We start from the raw sequence: 12918 nt of genomic DNA, 5'->3' as shown, positions 1-12918 counted from the left end.
ACCATTAAAACAAAAAAACAGGAAAGTGGGAGAGAGAGCGAGTGTGTGTGTGTTTATGGCGTCCTCGGGGTCGATAGTTAGGCAAATTAGTAGGGATGCATCGATCCGATACACTGGATTGGTATCGGCTCTGAACCTGGTATTTTCTGCGGATCGGGTACCGGTTGGACGAGACAGATCCAAATCCGATATTGTGCATGTATTATTCTGTATTATTGTAGAGCTCTACAAAAGACACAAAAACATTATAAAGCACCAAAATGTTCATATATTTCAAGTGTTCTGAAGCTGCTCTGTAGTTCCATGTGGGGTACAGATTAATATTTAAGTCATTAACTTAAAGTTCACATTAACTCTTCTTTCCACTGCGACTGTCTGTTATCCTCCATTCAGCAATCAAACTGCGTATTGCATTTGGTTACTACAGTCGAAGCGATTAAACTCTCTTCAAGAGACTGTTAAAAAAAAGTAGAGTTGTTCCGATTCCGATACAAGTATCGGAAATATCTCCGATACCACAACAAATTCTGACATCGGCATCGGCGAGTACATGAACCCATATACCGATCCGATACCATTTTCTTAAACAAGACCTAGTTATGACCGCTAGCTTTGCCTAACCGCTGCACGGTTCTTCTTCGCTGCTCAGAATGCATTGCAAACACAGGAAGTTGTGCTGTGTTGCCACAAGCAACCCGTTTAGAGCAGCGTAGAAGATATGAAAACGCGTTAGCAGCACTGATCTATATATGACTGGATTGCTCATCGCATTCTAAACTGCCAACAGACATAATAGATCAGTGGTTAGCAGTATGTTTCTGTAGTACCAGTAGTTACCGACTCCCGAGTATATTCGGTACCCACAGCTGCGTTCAGTTGCTTCTGTGTTAATCAAAGCGCAGGGCCCCAGACAGTAGCTGAATATATACTAGTGTCTGTGAATATTAAACTGCAAAATACTATTTAAATATTACTCCTGCAAATTCTACATCTCTGTGGGTGACGGGCGCAGATGCGCGGGAGCTCGCTGTTTTGTAGTCTCTGCTGTGTGTCACTATAGGAGGACACGAACGCATAAACCGTCACTTCATGAGAATTTACTGTTTCATTTGAGAAAACTGTCATATCATAAACACAGACACTCAAAGTTCTTCATGGCAGTCCATTAAAAAATTGTTTTGGTTTAACATGAGTAAATTGACAATATATTAAGCTACTGTTGTAGCCTACAGTAGATTTAGCTATGTCTCTATGTAGTAATAATAATAAGTCTCTATTAATAATAATAATTATGCCTAGACGGTTGCTTGTATTTGACTTGTTTTGTTGTAAAGAGATTGTATGATTAATATATCATTTTTTATATTCCTAGACTTATTTGTTGCATTTTTTTATACAGTTATATTATAAAACTAAAATACCTTTTTACGTTTGCGGTGTTAGATTTTTGGCTGCATTTGAAGTTCTTTTTCGCTTAAGAAAATAAATAATACTGTCAAATTCATGTCAGATAATAAAAATACTGTAATGAATAGAGTAGTTCACCATGTATTTATTCATGTTTTATTAAGGGATCAGTCTTAAGTACACCATAAAGTAATTCTAGCAATTTACACAGGGCTAGTTGTATATACAGCTGTATTTACAGATATACACCCAGGTATCGGATCAGTACTTGGTATCGGCCGATACCCTGAGCCCAGGTATCAGAATCGGTATCGGGAAGAGAAAAAGGGTATCGGAACATCTCTAAAAAAAAGCTCAATAAACTAATGCACAGATGTAAATACACTATCAATATTTCTTCCCTTTGTACTAGTGATGTCCGGTACGCGAACGAATAGTTCGATTTATCCGGTTCCTCTTAGTGAACCGGTTGAACCAGTTCACGAAATTGGACTGAATTGTTTGAACCGGTTCGCGTCTCCAGTAAGCATTAATCCACAAATTACGTAAGTTATTTACTTCTTTAACCTGGCTAATACTCCCTCAGAGTCGAAATAGACCAATATCCCAGAGTAATTAATTTACTCAAACACTACACTGACTGAACTGCTGTGAAGAGAGAACTGAAGATGAACAAGAGCCAAGCAGCATGTGTATACTAACTTTTCTATATGGACTCAGAGGGCTGTTGTTTCAAGCTCATCATTCTGCGCACAGGATGCACATAAGCGCTCTGTATTTGCGCCTTTAGTATTATAATACTTTTCTGTGCAACTAAAGATTATTAATAGTAGGGGTGTAACGGTGCATGTATTTGTACCGGACCGTTTCGGTACAGGGCTTTCGGTACGGTTCACGTGTGTACTGAATGACCGAATGCAATATTTTGTGTGTGGAACATAGGTAACATTTTCGTGTTTACAAACTAACATATTAATTGGTGGAAGTCTCCGCATTCAGCGCAAATCCAGCCCTGCAGCTGATTCTAAGATGCGTGGCGCAAGCGTCTCAGCTGCATGGCGTGCCCGTTTTGAATGAGCGTGGCGTTGCTGCATGTCAGTTGCATCTGCTGACAAGCTTTATGGAGATGCTGATTTCCTTTTCCAGCAGGATTTAGCATCTGCCCACAGTGCCAAAACCGTTTCCAAGTGGTTTGATGACCATGATATTACTTTGCTTGACTGGCCAGTCAACTCACCTGACCTGAACCTCACAGAGAATATATGGGGTATTGTGAAGAGTAAGAGAAGTAACATCTGACAAACAATACAGAAGCTGAAGACCGCTATCATAGCAACCTGGGCTTCAATAACACCTCAGTAATGCCACAGGCTGATCACCGCTATGCCGCATTGAAGCAGTAATTTGTGCAAAAGGAGCCCCAACCATTAAATTTCGATTGATCTTTGAGAATTTTTTTTTTGAGATACTGAATTTTAAATTTTACTAAGCTGTAAGTCATAACCATCAGAAATAAAACAAAACACTCTTGAAATATTTCAGTTTGTGTGCAATGAATCTAGAATAAGAAAGTTTGCTTTTTTGAATTAAATGACAAAGTTTTCCATAGCAGAACACACTAGAATGTTTTTGTGTTAGTTTTCAGGGTAAAAAAAACTATATATTTTGCCAAGATGTAGCGAAATGCTACACTAACAAGCTTCTTGATTCCCGTGAGCCAAGACTCGACATTGAAAGAGAAACGGATTTCTGATTGAAGCTGCACATTCCAGTCAATTCTGCACTGCTTACAGTAGCAGGTTTAACTGTAAGAGCTTGTCTGCTCTAATCACGCTGTGAGTTTCTGGACACATGGACGCTGCATGTTTCCGCTCCTGCACCTGGCCTCTCGGCCAAGATACAACCACTCACCAGGAACACAGAGCTACTTGAATAAAAGGACGGATACCACTGCGATCAATATCCTGTAAACAAATCTACCTCACTTCATTAGAGAGAAGAATGCCTCCCCTGGGCTGGAGACGAGTAGAAGAGGCTCCAGCACTTTAGTAATGGAGACTACAGCTGAGAAGGCAGCTAGTTCAAGTGAAATGTTCTGTATTCATTATGCGTCCCCAGATAAGGGACGCCTTGATCAATAGATGCTGTGTGAACTACATGGTCAACTTCACCTTGGGCCCTTTGCAGGGATCTATTGCATGTTGGAAATCCCATCATTATTGCATGTTGACAACCCCCTCATCCCCATTCATCTTGCTTAAGCTACAGATGACTCAGGAAACATTAGCCTGCAGCATCTCTACAGATGAAATTGTGACTCATCAAAGAGGCACAAACTGGATTAGTTCACCATAATAATGTCATGGCAAAAACCATGTTAAATAGAGCATTAGAGGCTATGGAAAAATCACTTTAGTGTTCAGTTTTGAGTGATTGTTTTAGAAGACAGTGTTTACATAAATACCATAACAGGTGTAAAATACATAACTAGAAAAACCTCAAGGAAACAAGCGTTTAGAAGGCAGCAAAAGAATTGTGATAAATGTGCATGCCCAGCTTAAACCTTTAACATTAGTTATTAGTAACATTTTACAATAAGGTTATTTTTTGACATTCAATGGTTTACATGTACTAACAATGATAAATAATTTATAAATCTCAAGGCTGATTTATACTTCTGCATCGGACTTCGCTAGGGGTGTGACGGTTAGTATATAACCGTGAGACCGGCGGTTATAGTTGAACACCGTCATTAGAACTCTATAACCGCCAAAACCGTGTCATTAAAATATTTTTTTCAAACATTTTTTATCAAAAATTATTTTCATTTTTTAGATAGGATCATAAGATGCGCAATATATTGGGAGACATGGTTTTTACCACTTAATGAAGTTTTGTAAATCGTCAGACATGATATTTACCACTTCATAAAATTTTGCTTTGTAGAAAACCTTTCTTAAAAACGAATTTCGTTTTGTACAAATTTTATATTAATTTTAATAAATGTTTCATCAACCAATTGCATGTATTTTAATAAATAAAAAGCAAATATAGCAGACAATGATAACCGTGACATGGAAGCACCAGCGCGCCGCGTTCACTTGCACTGCACTGTGAACTAGAGCACATCTCATCGTAAATTAAACTCAGCGTAGGCCTATGCTTCATACATTAGCATTAAATATCTTTGCTGCATCCTTTCTAGAACAGACAATGGCTTTTTTTGCGGCTCACATCAGCAAAGCATTGCATCGCAAAACAATCAGTGGATGGCGGGCGGTTGCGGCTTTGAAATTTGCTCAAAAAACGTTGGTGCGGATGATGAGTTTTGTGACAGATCTCCTTAATAAACGGACCAATTGACAACCAATTGACTCTACGGCAGATCCACTACCCCCCCCCCCCCCCCCCCGGTACAGGAGAAGATGGCATTCTTTCAAATTGTTACTTTTATATTAGAAAGTGTTAAAATGGGACCAGCACATCTAGATCAGTCAACAAGTCAACCTCTGACCAGAACTGAAACAGCAGGAGGACAACCACAATTATGCACAGACATCATTCAGAATTACTGCTAGCAAAAGACTCCTAGGTCTAAAGAGGTTTAAGGTTACAGTAACACTACTGAACATTGTCAAACTAACACATGTACTCATTCTAAAATGACATTTGCAGACACATAATACAGAACTGCAAGAAGACAGAGTAGGAAAATACTGCAAGCTTGGAATAGTCTGCATATACTAATGAAGCATAAAGAATTTGGTAAATTTGCCTTGCGTGTTAGCTTGAAGTTTGTTTAAATCCCATTTTGGGAGAACAAACACAGACCTTTCCTCTACAACAAGCGGCCAATGGCAGCCCACATAAACAGCGCAATGTGTTGCGAGTGTGTTCTCTGGCATGCGGGGAGGGGAAGTGGACGTACCTCCTGACTCAGGCAAGTATACACACTTTCAAATTAGGTCCACAGGACCATGTAACCAGATCTTACAAGTACGATCCAGCCAATCTCTGAAAAAGCTTGACATTTTAGCAGCCTATATTAAAGGCTACATTTGGTACAGCAACCACAAATGCAATGACTGGAGGAAGTAAAAAAGGAAAAGTGATTTTTCCAACCACTCCGATTCAAAAACAGTTTGAATTTGGATGGGGGAAACGAAAAACAGCTTGGACAGTAGGGAATTTTAAGGGAATGCACTTTAGGTATTAAGACTTTAAGTTTATATCCTACAACAATAACTACTTTGTAAATGTTGAAACAACAATGAAAAACTCAGCTATTACAGATGTATAACCACAATTTCAGTTTATCATTTTCTCGTCTCGTGGTACAATGGTCTATCAGGCCACTATTATGGGCGTTATGGATTTAAAAATATCACTATTTAAAAGATTTGAGTTTGAAGCATATTTTAAATTTAACATCAGCCATTTATCGGTTGACTATCATAAACAACTAATGGCTTAAATGGATAGTTCACCCAAAAATGAAAATTCTGTCACTAATTAACCCTCATGTTGTTCCAAACCCGTCGTTCATCTTCAAAACTTCAAAAATATTATTGATGAAATACAAATTTCTGACCCTGCATAGACAGAAACAGAACTACCACATTCAAGGAAAGGTAACAAGGACTAGGGATTCAGCAACCGAAATTTATCGGCCGAATATAGCAAAAAAAAAAGCTCTTTTGGTCTTCGATAAGCGAACAGACTGAAAAATGACATGACAATTATTTTTGGGTGAACTATCCCTTTAAATAAAGTGTTTTTTGTGGTGCATCTCTACTGAGAATGTCAAAATTTCCCATTGTGTTTGCATGGTTTACAAGAATACCACAGCAATAAAATGGTCTCTTCTCCTAAAGCCATAGTACTCATTACACTATTTTCATTCAAGCTTCATATCACACTGAACAGAATCTAATCTCATGTGATGGGGCCAAGTATGCAGTGCATTTTTGTCAATGTTAAAATACATTTTTCATATCCAAACTTAATATGCAGAGACAGCTACAAGTAAAGCCATTAGTAGGTTGATTTCAACACCAAAGTGTAAACACTGAGGGCTCTGTTTGTTTGTGTATCCCAATGCAGAAACACTGGACATTTTTAAAATGTTAAGCTAAGAACCAGTGAAGTGAACCAATCAAAAGCAATTTCATTATTTCAGTTCACAGCGCTATAATTAAAATTTGTTTCCACTCTCTCCAGATTTGGAAAACACTACATCAAACATACACATTACCCTTCCACCAAATACAGCTGGCCCAATAATCGCTCTATACATCTGATTTATATATTGATACTAATTTTCTTTATGTGTTGCATAACATGATTTTGAGTAAAAGAAAGTCACTGAATACTCATAACAATGATAAATACAGCAAAAAACATAAAATGTTAATATAATAATAGTTATGTACACACTTCTAAACTATACTGTAGATTCTTGTAAAAATCTTTCTTGCACAACTTGTCCAAACACAAGGAACAGGCTGTACAATCAAAGGGCTACAGATGTACATATCTTTTTTTTTTTTTTTTTAAATGACTCTTCCTCTTTCCATCAAAACACGAGAACTTTACTCATTAATGCTTTAAACGTCTCATTGTCTCTTTGAGATGTGTCACGAACCATACATAAAAAATGGATGGAAAAAAGGAGGTCGTCTATTTTTGTCTGTCTGAGTTTACTTGCAGACAGACGAGAGATCCACTGAAATGCAGTGGGGAATCTCCACAGGTTTTAACATAAATCTCTCTAAATCAAATTTTCTTGTGAAGAAAGAAAAATTATAACCACAATAATACTTCAAATTCAGTTTTGTCTTTTATCCTAAATAAGTTTTGTCTTTCATTATACAGTTTTGTGCTTTATTGTACACCTAAATTACCTTTCACAAGTTTAGGGTTGGTAAGATTTTTGATCAAAAGTTTCTTATGTTCACCAAGGCTATATTTAAATGACCAAAATCAGGTACAGTACTAGCTAATGCTGTAAAATATACATCAAAGTCAGTTGGTACTACATTAATATTTAAGGTTATAATTAGCTTATTTGTATACAAACACTTAAATCGCGCGCAATGTTTTTTATAATATTAAAGTTAGAATACCAAGCTTAACTTTAAATTACATAATTATATTTCTAGAATAAAGCTTAATGGATTTATTGCATCTTAAATTCAAATTCATTAAAACGTTACCTAGCCCTATTGTCAATGTTAAAAACAGTTGTACTGCTTAATATATTTTTGTTCAAAATTCCTTGATAGGTAAAAATATTTTATTGTAACATTATAAATGCCTTTACTGTCACTTTTGTTTAATTTAATGCATCCTTACTGAATAAAAATGCTAATTTCCTAAAAATAAAATGCATACCTACCTCAAATCTTTAAACGGTAGTGTAAGTGTCAAAATAAACAATTTAATTCTCTGTCCACAGAGTGATATAAATCTCCAAGTAAAAAGGAAGCTCATGATATCTATTCTCTATAATCTTGGAGTGCTTACCACAAAAATGTGACATTCATTTCCTCAGGGCCAAGCTCGTGTTTGGTGACAAGAGAAGGAAGTGACACTGAGCTTTATAATTAACTAAATCGAAGACGAAGATTTGAAAGAATATGCTATTTTGTTAGGAATTCTTAAATGGAAATAGGAACAAAAAAAGAAAATTATTATGAATGAATCCTCCCTCGCAAAAACAACACAACACTGATAATTAAATGCTTGTAAAACACCTTTGAGCCTGTGACAGATGGACTGTACACACAGCTGTGGTTTGCTTCTGTAATATCTGCTGAAACCCAGGGGATGTATGGCTGGTGATCCGTTTTACAGTCCCACATGAGCAGCCACCGCAGCAATGCTGACAGAACAGCCTCCATTCATGATACTGAGGCCAGTCATCCATCTCTTACTTTCTCAGACAGGAAGTTTTATTGAAAATAACAAGCAGAGAAAACCAGTCAAAACAAGCTCCTTTCTCCTGCATGCACATCTCTTAAAGGGGTCATTGGATGCCTGTTTTCCACAAGCTTATATGATTCTTTAGAGTCTTAATGAAAAGTCTGTTTTACCCTATAAAAAAACTGTTTTGTCTACAGCAAGCCATTTTACTGCATGTCACTTTAAATGCAAATGAGCTCTGCTCACCCCACCCCTCTCTTATGAGCCGCTGTCTGAGAGACGGTAAACTTTAGCCGCATTCATCGTGAAACTTGCTAACTAGTACGTTATTAGGAAAGGCGATTTGCGAAGATTCATGAAAAAAAGGTGAAGCTGGACCACGAATGATTTGTGCGAAAATAGACATAAGTAGATCGGGGGGGCACATTCACTTCAAAACAACTGTAATCCACTGCATCTTCAGCGGCTCAGATGTCAGGAGTAAATGAAGACATTCTTGTCTACATCTGCTTCCGCCATTGTCTACAAATAACGGATTTATCAGAGTCACCCAGGGCGGGTCTAAGGTAAGACACCAGTCCATTTTGTGCTGAAACGCTACTGTCAATCAATAATCATGGGAGGGGCCTGTCTGTGTGATGTCACACAGGCAGACATCTGAGATTGGCTCAATTTGAGAAATGGGAAATAATTTAATGAGATTAAAAAAAGAAAAACACTGCGTGGATTTTTATCATTATATGTGTGTACATGCACTGCAAACACACATTTCAGTTCAACCAACTTGTAAACGTGAATGTTGCATACGTTGACCCCTTTAAAAACTCAGATCTGAGATGGTTGCATATGATAGATTATATTTGACCTTGTATTAAAGATGCAGCTCCTAGATTAACTCATCATAATTCAAACATGATGTGTGTTTCTGCATTGCAATAACAAATGCTGATATATTAAAATCCGTAGCTTCAATCACTTCCACCACTAGTGTACATGAGGGCCTTTCGCACCGCTTTAGATCCAGAACTTAATGTACAGTACTAAACTGTCTGGGACTATTTCCCAGTACCATTTAAAGGGTTGCACCGACTGTGTGTACTAGGACGTGGCGTAAACTGGTCTACAGTGATGTCATTTGTGCGCGATGTTCAACAACAACATTAACAAAGAAGAAAAACATTCACAACAGGAGGATGGAGGATGCTGTGTTCGGAGCTGTGTTTTTGTTTGTCTCGTGGGTTTCACAATAATGGACATGGAATGTCGACGTATATATAAATGGATTGAAAGAACGGAAAGGGGGATTAAGAATCTCTAACGACAACTGGCAGTGCTACATTTGCTACAATTGCCTGCACTTCAGCATCCATATATTTATTGCAGTTCATCATACTTGCAAAATAGATTGACACAATGTTTACAGTATGTTACCCAGCGTTTTAAATAATGGCAGGTGAGGGGCGTTTTCGAATGCGTCTGGCCAATCAATGTCTACTTACGTCATGGTTAGTACGAGTTGTTCTAGTTAGAATGAGTTTAGAGCTGCAACTAATGACTATTTTTATGCGTTGCAACACTAAAGGAGTTATTCAAAGCTCTCAATAATTTCTTTTAAGATTTGTACCCAAGTAACTTCTAATTTCAGCAAGGAGATGATTGGCTAAATCGGAAACAACAACATTTCAAATGTTATCAAGAGGGTCAGACACATAAATTCTCAGTTGGTAGTGGCCTTGTATCATCTTGGAAAGCACACTAACGTTTCAAAGTTTGTGGTCAGGATGATTTTTGTTGTTGTTGTTAAAGAAACATACTATTATTCAGCAAGGATTCATTAAACTGATCAGATCAAAAGCCACAGTTAAGACTTTAACTTTTACAGATAAATTATATTTAATCAAAGAATCCTGAATATAATAAACCATGATTTTCACAACATTATTAAGCAAAACTATTTTCCACATTGATAATAAGAAATGTTTCTTGAGCATCAAGTCAGCATTTAAATTAGATTGATTTCTAAAGGATCATGTGACACTGAAAATTTGAATTGAAACACAGGAATAAATTATTTATTTTAAATTGTAATAATACCTCACAATATCGTTTTACCATTTATTTATTTTTTATTCAAATAAATATAGCCTTGGTGAGTATTAGAAATTTCTTTCAACAGCATTATAAAAATCTTATCAACTTTTGAATGGTCCATCCACACACACTGGATGTAAGTCTTAGATTTATAATAAAATCGAATTATTCAAAATACCAAACTGTAAAAGCAAAAACATGATTTCTTCAGTTATACAGCTTGTATATAGAGGTTTTACAGCGATTAAGCTACCATCATTTATTATGAATGAAAACTGGCGAGAAGTGGCCACTACCAGATAACAAAACAATTCTGTCATTTCAAGAGTTCACTGACGAACATTCATGCTTATATAACTTTAAATGAACTAATGCCACAAAGGCTACTCCCAGGTGGAAGTCAGCAATTATTACAATAGAAAAACTGTGGAAACTACCCTATAGCTTAAATAATATCTCAGTTTGACAGAGTACATGGTGCTAAGATCCCAAGAAAGATCTATAATTAGGTGATTAACTTGGCCACGGGTTGTACTCAGGAGGTCAGAACTGACACTGCAATGTGCTCAGTCAGGCAATGTGGTTTTCTTTACTGAGATGGGCAGGTGCTGCCAGTTCCAACTGTCTGAACACCTGCCTCCTGTTACCCCCTCTTCAAAGCCCCCCAGTTTAGCTCTACATGGCCTTGGCTCAGGTGCACAGAAATGCCGGCCAGGGCCCTCGCTGCAGCTCTCGCGCCCCTAACAGCTGACACCCTGGAATCATCCAAACTGCTCCTGAATAAAACCCACTCAGCCATCAGGGACTGGACTGCTAACTCAGATCTCCAAGATCCTGAACTGCTGAAAATCAAACACTGACAGAGACCTCTGAAAAATTATAGATAAAAAAAAAGTTCTTCCAGCAGATCTTTACCATTCACAAATGTATACTGTCCTTTTCACATTTTTTTTTTATATTCAGCAAAGATGTATTAAATTGATAAAAAATGACAGTAAATGTTTACAAAGTTACAAAACTAATTATATTTTGAATAAATGTGGTTATTTTGAACTTTCAAAGATTTCTGGGGACAATAAAAAATATCATGGTTTGTACAAAAATATTAAGCAGCACACCTGGTTTTAACATTGGCGATGATAAGAAATATCTTGAGCACCAAATCAGCATATTAGAAGGATTTCTGAAGGATCATATGACTGAAGACTGGAGGACTAAATGGTTGAATAAAATGTAGCTGTCATCAGAGAAGTAAATCACATTAAAGAAATTAAAAAAATATTATATACTATACTATTTTATATTACACAATATTTCATATATAAATGTAACAATAATGCTTCTGAATATTTACTGTATTTTAGATCAAATAAATGCAGCCTTGGAGAGAATAGGAGTAAGAACTGAAAATATTAGAGACCCCAAATTCTGTGTATGAGTAAAAAGAAAAATTCTATTCTATAAAGAGATCCACACACACCTACATCCATCCATCCGCCCATGTACTCATGCCAGCATGGAGGAGGAATTCTGAACAACTGGTTTTCACCTGTCAATATGACGTCGCAATCATTAAGTCATTGTCAACACCGTGATAAACCCTGTCAAAAATGATTTTGTCACTGCCAATACAACACATAAGATAATTATGGTAAAAATAAAAAGATACTGACCACACAAACCCTCAAAATCACCAAATGTTTTCAACAATGACCGGGATCATCAGTGCTTGGCTATTAATGAGGTAAAGCTAAATTAAGATAATCCTCTCAAATGGAATACATAATCATGTAAATCTCTAATCAAAGCTCTATTGTGTTAGTGAAATACAGCACAAGCCCCAACAAAATCCAACCTGCTACTGCTCCAGCTTAAGAAAAAGCTGCTCAACAGCTGAACCTTCTGGTACAACATTTACAAATATAGCTAATGCGAAAGAAGAAACTATTTCTTGTATATAGTTATTTTCTTGTCTAAAACATAACAATATAACATAGAAAACAACTTGAAAATCGTTGATAGTGTATCCAGAAAAGCAGGCAGAAGTTTTTGTACAAAACCTCCCAGCAGCAGCGGTGACATGCCGATTCTTACCGTCATAAACTGCTCCAGGGTGTCCAGTTTTAGAAGTAAATATGAGGTTGTAAGAGACCCCGAGGCAGGGAGCAGAGAGCCCGCTCAGAGCAGCAGCGGTAGCCTCATATTGACCCACTCCAGCGCAGCCACACACATTCAACTCAACGGGGCCTCCGGGTCCTGTAATCCACACAAACTCGATCCTGTGGAGCCAGTCCGCGAGGACACTTTACTATCCACTCGACGGGACCACTAGGGCGGTGGAAGGGATCTCGCAGAGGAATAAAAACGCATTTCCCACTCTGGAGGTCGGCTCATCGGGATCAGTCACTTCTCAAGCTGTGTCTCCGTTCAAAGTGCTGTTACATTGAAGGAGCCGCAGAAGCAGCAGCAGTGCTGAGTGTTACATTGTAACATGGG

General features: G+C 37.4%; 1 protein-coding gene across 1 annotated transcript in view; it reads right to left on the bottom strand.

Annotated features, from left to right (window-relative positions):
• LOC113082651 (tyrosine-protein phosphatase non-receptor type 4-like) overlaps positions 1-12530 on the bottom strand; it is a 30468-nt gene extending 17938 nt beyond the window's left edge. Inside the window, exon 1 of the mRNA XM_026254195.1 lies at positions 12517-12530. The gene's annotated coding sequence lies outside the window, so the exon portion shown is untranslated. The remainder of the gene's footprint in view (positions 1-12516) is intronic.
• Between the last annotated feature and the right edge of the window lie 388 nt (positions 12531-12918).

This window comes from Carassius auratus, unplaced genomic scaffold (assembly GCF_003368295.1).
Source record: "Carassius auratus strain Wakin unplaced genomic scaffold, ASM336829v1 scaf_tig00036635, whole genome shotgun sequence".
NCBI lineage: Eukaryota > Metazoa > Chordata > Actinopteri > Cypriniformes > Cyprinidae > Carassius > Carassius auratus.
Note: the sequence above shows the minus strand (reverse complement) of the source record. Positions and strands in the feature narration are given on the sequence as shown.